The sequence below is a fragment of the Delphinapterus leucas genome, chromosome 12 (genome assembly GCF_059928025.1).
Source record: "Delphinapterus leucas isolate spDelLeu-1000000601 "Yukka" chromosome 12, BTC_Dleu_Yukka2, whole genome shotgun sequence".
Lineage (NCBI taxonomy): Eukaryota > Metazoa > Chordata > Mammalia > Artiodactyla > Monodontidae > Delphinapterus > Delphinapterus leucas.
Window position 1 is genome coordinate 53,235,823 of NC_143140.1, and position 9,302 is coordinate 53,245,124.

The window sequence follows — 9,302 nt, forward strand, 5'->3', positions numbered from 1 at the left end:
AATCTTGATACATGCTACAGCATGAATGAACTTCAATGTCCAGAAAAAGACAAATCAATGGGTGCAGAAGTAGTTGAGTATGTGCCTGGTCTGGGGCATGAGAATGGGGATTAACTATCACAGGACATGTGGACTTTGGGGAGTTGATGGAATTGTACTAAAATTGAATTGTGCTGATGGTTGCACAACTCTGTAAATGACTAAGTATCATTGAATCTTACACACAAAAGGGATGAATTTTATGGTATATTAATTTCCCCCAAGAAACGGGGAGCTTCCTTCACTGTTGAAAGGAATATAAATTGGTGCAGCCACTATGGAAAACAGTATGGAGGTTCCTTAAAAAACTAAAAATAGAATTACCGTGTGATCCAGCAATCCACTCCTGGGCATATATCCAGAGAACACTCTAATTTGAAAAGATACACGCACCTCAACGTTCATAGCAGCACTTACAATAGCCAAGACATGGAAGCAACCTAAGTGTCTATCAACAGATGAATGGATAAAGAAGATGTGGCATTTATACACAATTGAATACTGCTCAGCCATAAAAAAGAATGAAATAATGCTATTTAGAGTAAAGATTATCATACTAACTGAAGTAAGCCAGAAAGAGAAAAACAACTATCATATGATATCACTTATATATGGAATCTAAAATATGATACAAATAAACATTTACGAAAGAGAAACAGACTCACAGACTTAGAAAACAAATTTATGGTTACCAAAGGGGAAAGAGGATAGGGGAGGAATAAATTAGGAGTCTGGGGTTAGATACAAACTACTATATATAAAAGAGATGCAAACTACTATATATAAAAGAGATAAACAACACGGTCTTACTGTATAACACAGGGAACAATATTCAATATTTTATAATCACCTATAATTGATAATAATATGAAAAAGAATATATATATCACTTTGCTGTACACCAGAAACTAACACAACATTGTAAATTAACTATACTTCAATTAAGAAAAATTTTTTAAATTAAATAAATATTCTCCCAATAAAGCTGTTAAAAGAGCCCAGAGAAAGTTCATGTGATATACAATTCAGAATACAACAACCATTTTACACTAATGTGGTCCCTATATAAATTCTAAATTTAGAGGTAAATTACTTTCCCCCTTGCCTTCCACACCAAAGTAAGTGTAGTATAAGGAAGTAAGAGCTTTCTGTAATTTAGCCTAAGGTTGTCACTTACTCTAAAATTTTCACGATAGCCCTCAGTTCAATCACATATCGTTTGTCTCATTAATAAATTCTCCTTTTATTATTTCTTCCACTCCTAGGCCTCAAATGGAGGGAAAAAACAAGACTTGGATACAATGATGGCAAATAAATAACAGTCTCACCAAAAAGCATGTTTTAATTAGCTATATTCTCAAGTATAATAGCCATTTCATCTTGAACTAGTCACAAAATAGTAATAGAAAGATCAGAAACTTTATTTTTTCATGTTTATCACAGCCTTATTTATAATTTTGTATTGAAGTAGAGTTGATTTACAATGTTGTGTTAATTTCTTCTGTAAAACAAGTGATTCGGTTATACATGTATATAGACATTTTTTAAATATTCTTTTCCGTTATTGTTTATCATAGGATATTGAGTACAGGTCTTTGTGCTATACAGTAGGACCTTGTTGTTTATCCATCCTATATATAATAGCCTACATCTGCTCACCTCAACCTCCCACTCCATCCCTCCCTCAGCCCCCTCCCCCTTGGCAGCTACAAGTCTGTCTATGCCTGTGAGTCTGAGAAACTTTCCTTTTAAAGCACAAAATATAATTGGAGCTGCCTTATTTACTAAACTGATATCAAGATTTTAAATTTTATTGGGATAATCCCCATGAATAAACCTGTTTTTATTTTTGCAATCTAAGGATTACATGGATGCTAATTTACTGAAAAGATCATTACAAGAATTTTGGCCTTTAAAATTCATCAGAAAGCTTAATTGCCACTGACCATATAACAAAACAGTCATGGATTTAAATACAAATAAGACAGACCACAATGGGAAGATGTATTGCTTGGGCCAACAAATACTGACTATGTAGCTGTAAAGCACTCTCAAATGATTAATTTACTTAAAGAAGTAAATATTAACATAAACTAGTATCACTTTAATTTTTTAATGATATGAAGAGAAAGTTGTTGAGAGAGAGGATATAGCACTGTAAAAACATAACAAAGGAGAGTGTTATTTATTAACTCTTGGTAAAAGTCGAGGAAAAATCATGTGGTAGTCATGGCTAAATGGCCAGTTACCACCATATCCTCAGATGATCTGCTTTTGAATAAGCAGATAAGTGAATCTTTTGTTTATTATTGCTAATTTATAAGCATTATTCTGGTCACCGTTAAATTATCTGCATCCTTATTTAAAACAACGTAGTTTCCCATCAGATTCTCTCCAGAACACAAGCAGTGCTTGAGGAACTCCTTACAGTGGGTCATGGAGTTTCTACTTTTCCTAAAATGCAGGCAGAAAGCCCGGCAGACACATGTCAGAGATCTCTGGCAATATTTAGCAGGAATCCTCAGGATTTTACTGCTGAAACTCATATTTGTGAATAATCCAGTCTTTCTGTTGTCTCCTATGCTAGCTCTCTTTTTTTAAAAAAAAAACTTAAATTATCAAGTAAAATAAATTACCCAAGCTCATGACCATATGTGTACATAATAATGAATCTACAAAGTGAACACCAATGCAACCATTGTTCAAGTGAAAAAAAAATAGCGTTCAGGGTATGCAATTTTGATTTAGTTCATCTAGGCAGTCACTTCGATTTTTATGTTTTAAAACTGTATACATTTTTACTGTTCAGATAATAAGATTTACTTTATATAGTAATTTCAACCCAATATTTTTGGCTAGAATGTAAATCTCACCAAGTTCTTCATTTCTATTCATGCATTGGGATCTCTTGTAAATCTGCTATATTATTTTTTATAGTTTCCAGTTCTGTCAAATTTTAATTTAAATTTTGTCTTTGATACCTTGAATATCATAGCATAGTAATTGAATTATTTCAGATAATTGCAGTATGTGTAATATCTTCATTCATTTCTATTGTCTTAGTTTCTGCTGTTTTTAGCTACATTTTCTTATATCTTCAAATACGTGCATGTCTTGATTTTATGTTAGTTACTGTATACAAACATATTTGAAGAAATAATTTGATAACGAGGGTTCTGTTATTTTACTCAGCCCATCACACTCAACCTTTTCCACTGACTACAAGGGGAATACAATTTGCTTAAATTATAAATACTAAGGTACTCATCAGGCGTAGAAGACGATTCATCTTGTCTCCAACCTGCATCTCCAGGTAAATTTCTTGTGAGTCTATCGAGTACCAAGGACAGTGAAGTTCAATTTTTGTTGAATATGGAAAATATTTCAAGTTTCTGTAGTTTGGAACTTACTTTCACATTTTCAAAGGAATTTTCCAGCTTTTTCAGGGACATTTCTTATCTTTCCACTTGAATTGGAAGAAATGTTCTTTTTTCCTTGAAAATTGCTCTCTTTTCCAAGATAAATTAAATCTCTCTTTCCGATGAACTTCCATTGTTCATGGTGTTTCTCTTTCCAGTTTCCCCCCTCAATAGTTTTATTAAAACTTGTATCAGAATACAACATAAAATTTACTGTTTTAATCATTTTTAGCATACAGTTCCACGCCATTAACTACACATTGTTGGGCAACCATTACCATCACCCATCTCCAGGTTTTTTTTTTTTCATCTTGCAAAACTGAAACTCGTACTCCAAATCAGTAACTCCCCATTCTCCCATCCTCCTATCCCCTGGCAAGCACCATTTTATTTTATGTCACTATAAATTTTACTATACTAAGGTCTCATGTGAGTATTTAAACGTTTTTGACTGGCTTAATTCAGTTAGCATAACACCATCCCGATTCATCCATGTTGTGAAATTGCCTACATTTTGAATGGTGAAAAATATTCCATTGTATTTATATACCACATTTTATTTATCCGTTTGTCCATGGATGGATACATGGATTGCTTCCAGTTTTTGACAATTGTGAATAATGCTGTTATGAACATAAGAGTGCAACTATCTGTTTGAGTCCCTGTTTTCTGTTCTTTTGAGTACCTACCCTCACACAGAATTATTGTATTACATGGTAACTGTATTTTTAATGTTTTGAGGAACCACCATACTATTCAAACTACTCTCCATAGTGACTGCATCATTCTGTATTCCCACTAAACAGTGCACGATGGTTCCAATTTCTCTACATTCTCACCAACACTTGTTATTTTTTTAATTTTAATTTTTTTGTAACTAGCCATCCTAATGGGTGTGAAGTGGTAGCTCATTGTGGTTTTTGACATGTATTTACCTAATGATTAGTGATGTTGAGTATCTTTTCATGTGCTTTTTGATTTACTGCATATTTTCTTTGGTAAAATATCTATGTTTAAATATATTCCTTTTTTGAGTTAATTTTTTCGATATGGTATAAGTAGGAGCCCAACTTTATACACTTTTCCATGTAGATATCCAGTTTACTCAACAGCATTTATTGAAAAGGCTGTCTTTTCCCCATCATATGGTCTTGATTCCTGTGTCAAAATTCATTTTGCTTGATATTGTGAAAATTTCTTTCTGGACTCTGTATTCTGTTCTATTGATCTATTTGTCTGTCTTAATGTCAGTACCACAATATTTTGATAACTGATTTGGTGGTAAGTTTTGAAATCAAGAGATCTAATGCCTCCAACTTTGTTCTTTTTCAAGAATGTTTTGGCTATTCAGAGTCTGTTGAGATTTTTATGTGAATTTTATAGTAAATTATTTATTCTATGTGCAAAAAATATTAGTGGACTACTGCATAAGATTGCATTGAATCTGTGGATCACTTTGGGTAGTATTCACATCTTGACATTATTATATCTTCCAATTTATGTACAAGGGATATTGTCTAGTCATTTGGGTTCTTTAGTTTTGTTTAGCACTATTTTGTAGTTTTCAGTATACAAGGTTTTAACCTCCTTGACTAAGTTTATTCCTAAATATTTTATTCTTTTTAATGCAATGTTAAATCGAACTGTTTTGTGAATTTTTTTCTTTGGATTGTTCCTTGCTCGTGTATAGAAATGCAACTGATTTTTGTCTGCTGGTTTTGCATCATGCAACTTTGTGAATTTGTTTACTGCTTCTAATAATATTTGTGTGGAATCTTTAGGTTTTACTATGTATAAAGTCATGTTGTCTGTGACCAGAGACAATTTTGCTTATTCCTTTCCAACTGATGCCTTTTATTTCTTTTTCTAGCTAATTTTTCTGGCTAGGACTTCCAGTACTATGTTAGATAGAAATGGCATGAATAGGCATCCTTGCTTTGTTCATGATCTTAGTGGAAAATCTTTCAGTCTTCAAACATTGATTATGATGTTAGCAGTAGCTATTTCATATATGACTTTTTATGTTTAGTTTCTCCCTATTCTTTATTTTTTGAGTTTTTTTTAAATCGTGAAAAGGTGTTGGATATTATAAAATGCTTTTTCTCTATTGAGATGATCATGAGGTTTTCTTCCCTTTGTTCTGTAAATGTGGTATGACATTAATTAATTGATATACGTTGACCCATCTTTGTATCCCAGAAGTAAATTCTACTTGATCATGGTGCATAATCCTTATAATACGTTGCTGATTTGTTTTAAGGGTTGTATTAAGAATTAATATTACATGATAGATGTAGTTTGCCAAGTATGGTACCTGGCATTTAGTAAAACATATTTAAGTTTTCAAATCTCTTCATATATTTTAAGGTTTTTTTTCCCTAAAGAAATGTTATAATTTAATGGTAGTGGCTGTTGGAAGTCTAACTGATAATGAAGTGGACTATAATCCTATTTTCAGCCTTACTACGTCCTAAATTTGTTTCTCAGCTGATAACTGTAAAAGGAAAGTGAAGTATCAAAGCCTATGGAGAACTAACAGCTGGCTTGAGAACAGCCTGAAGTAAGTTGGAGAAGAGATTAAAGTGGGTTGGAGGAACTTTTTGCCCTCATAGTGCTATTTCTTACCCAGTTGTTGTTGATGTGCTTGTCCCACTAGGTACCATCGGAGACTGGAAACATCACTTGACCGTGGAGCAAAATGAAACATTTGACAGAGTATTCCAAAGGAAGATGAAATATTTTCCCTTGAATTTTATCTGGGACATAAATGAGGAGTAGAATCAATGCAAAAGAATCATAAAAAATCTACTAAATTTGTGGGCATATTTAAATATATATTTTAATACATACTTCTCATGCTAATGTTGATTATAAAACTTTATTAGTAAACAAAATTAGTGAACAGTGCTTACATTCGTTGCCATGAGTTTTGTAAACACTTTGAAATTTCAAACATTAAAATGATTTGGGAGATTCTCTGCATTAGTAGCCTGTAAGATAAAGGGAAAAACAGAAAGCATGCAGCATGAATTGTAAATCCCTTGAGAGAGTTTTCTGTAGTGTGTACTTTTCCTTTATCTACAAATAAATGTGGGATTAAAAAGTAAAAATCCTTTATCCTTCTAAGTGAACTTTATTCTTTGGTTTTAACCAAACGTGAATGTCAAAATAGAGAACTCACATGAAACACATGCATCTATTTAATAATTTACCAGATCACAAAGTTTACATGAAAGAGCAGAGGTTCAAAGGTGAAATAATCATCTAATGGTTCTATCATTTAACTATTGGTTGAAAAAATACTTTTATCCATAACATCTCAGTCACTAAACTAATTCCATATGTATTTACTGGTTAAATAATTTAAGATAAAATCATTTTGAATAACTAGAAAAATACAAGTGAATCTGATCATAATTCCCAAATGGGAAAAAACTTGTGAAGCATAAATCAATGGAAGAAACTTAAAGGAAAAAATTAGTAAACTTACAATCATCAACATTTCAAGGCACCACTATCCACAGCAATCAACAAAGGAAAGAACTCAATGTTTATGTACAGTGTACATTACTAAGGATGCATGAATTACAACCACATTGAAAACATACACGAATCTCAGAAACGTACTATTGAGTGGAAAAAAGGCTAGACACTTACTGCATGAAACATTACGTAAGATAAAAAAATAGGTTAAAATAATCTATGGGTTTAGAAAAAGAGAAGTTACCTATAGGAGTGGTATAGTAACTGGTAAGGCAAATGACAGAATTCCTGTGGTCTTGGTAATACTGTTTCTTCATCTTAGTGCTGGTTCCATAGGTGTGGTCACTTTGTGAATATTTATCAGGCTGTGTGCATGTGATTAGTGATTTTCAATGTATTTTGTCATATATTAATAAAACTGATGAAATAATTCATAAACAAATAATAAGCATAATTACAATGATGTCATTATAAAGAAACAGCCTTTCAGAGTATGTATGGCCATACTTCAATATTTTACTTTTTATTACCAGTACATGCTCATTATGAAGAAACAAGAAAAGTAGATTTGAATGTCATGCTTTTAAGGCACAGTGGAGAATGGATTACTTTTATAGAAGAATAGGTAAAACATCGTGTTTATTACACAATGACACTATAGCTAAGCTAAAAGAATACGATATGCATTAATATAACCACACTAAGCAGTAATCGCAATACTCGCAAAGCAGAGGAAAGAAATGGACAGAAAAAATATAAAATTTTAAACAGAATATTTCATCTCAACAAAGTCGCTTCACAAAAATAAAAAATGAGACTGCAATCAAAATAAATATGCAGTGATTCATTTGTTAGCCAAGCAAAATAAGTTATTTATTGATGTTGGGTTGATTAGAGTTTGAGTAAAGCATCTAAAGAAACACGTCTATAGAAAATAAACATACCTAAGACTGTAAACTGTCTCCCAACATCTGTGAGTCTACCCTTGTCTTTAGTAGACATATATTACAAAGAATTATTATAAATTATAATCTAGTTTGAATAAAATATAATAGAAAAGCTGTAGAAACTTTTTCTTTCTTGTTATATAAACACATAATATTTGGGCCGCAAAACTAAAACAATTACTGGCCCATTACCGAAAAGTTTGCCTATGCCTCGTATTAGGCTCATGTCATCTTTTTTATTTAAACAGTACAATCTGTACTACCTTTATTTAATATTTTAAATGTCCCAGAATTTGTCAGTTGCAATAAGTCCCAGTTGGCTCTGGTGTGCTTTTGATATGTTTCCAGTATTCTTTCAGTTTTTTCTGATATAGGAAGATGTTCTAGGCTCATTTGTACTTTCCTTGCCACTCCACTGCAATCAGTCATTGATTGTGACTGATTTAGGTATGCTTTAGGTATGCTCATTGCTCTGACTTCTCATTGCTTCCAGGTCCCTCAGCAGACAGACCTAGGTAATATAACATGGTACAATTTCATGTGATGATATGATGTGCTCCCAATTACTTCAATTCTTTGAGATCCAAAATGACAAAATGAAAAAAATGAATTGATTACTTGGAGTGAAGAAGAGGAACAAATTACGACATCACAATTATACAGGTCTTTCTAAAATGTTTCTCCATTTCACCTTTAGTTAAAATTTTGGGCAGACCATTATTGGAATAGGGCATCCCCTCCAACAGCTTAGGAAACTAAAACTTCACTGATCATTAAAAAGTTCCAAGGGGGGGCTTCCCTGGTGGTGCAGTGGTTGAGAGTCCGTCTGCGATGCAGGGGACACGGGTTCGTGCCCTGGTCCGGGAAGATCCCACATGCCGTGGAGCGGCTGGGCCCGTGAACCATGGCTGCGGAGCCTGCGTGTCCGAAGCCTGTGCTCCGCAACGGGAGAGGCCACAACAGTGAGAGGCCCGCATACCGCAAAAAAAAAAAAAAAAAAAAAGATGTAACATCACTAGAAATCCCATGGACATTAAAAGGATAATAGAAGATACTATGAACAAGTCTATGCTCGTAAATTTGATAACCTAGATAAAATGGAGCAATTCCTTGAAAAACACAGTCTGCCAAAACACACACACACATATATAGGCATATATATGAGGAAATTGAATCAATAATTAATAATCTTTGAAAACAGGCCCAGATGGGTTCACAGGTGAATTTGATCAATTCTCTACAATCTCTTCCAGAAAATAGAAGCAGGGGAAATACTTCCTAATTCATTCTATGAAGCCAGAATTACTCTAATAACAAAACCAGACAAAGAAATTGCAGAAAAGAAAACTACAGACTAAGATCTCTCATGAATATAGATGCAAAAAACTGTTCCTTATCATGCCTTTCTTCTGGT

At 33.0% G+C, this 9,302-nt stretch overlaps 1 protein-coding gene across 3 annotated transcripts in view; it reads right to left on the minus strand.

Annotated features, from left to right (window-relative positions):
- Positions 1 to 4,780: 4,780 nt before the first annotated feature.
- The window catches only part of ZUP1 (zinc finger containing ubiquitin peptidase 1), a 45,175-nt gene continuing 40,653 nt past the window's right edge, over positions 4,781 to 9,302 (minus strand). The window contains exons 12-13 of one of the 3 annotated variants that reach the window (XR_016395173.1): positions 6,371 to 6,448; positions 4,783 to 6,214 (exon numbers count right to left, since the gene is read on the minus strand). The gene's annotated coding sequence lies outside the window, so the exon portion shown is untranslated. Of the gene's footprint in view, positions 6,449 to 9,302 lie in introns of all 3 variants that reach the window. The other 2 variants (XR_016395172.1, XR_016395174.1) reach the window with 2 other exon arrangements.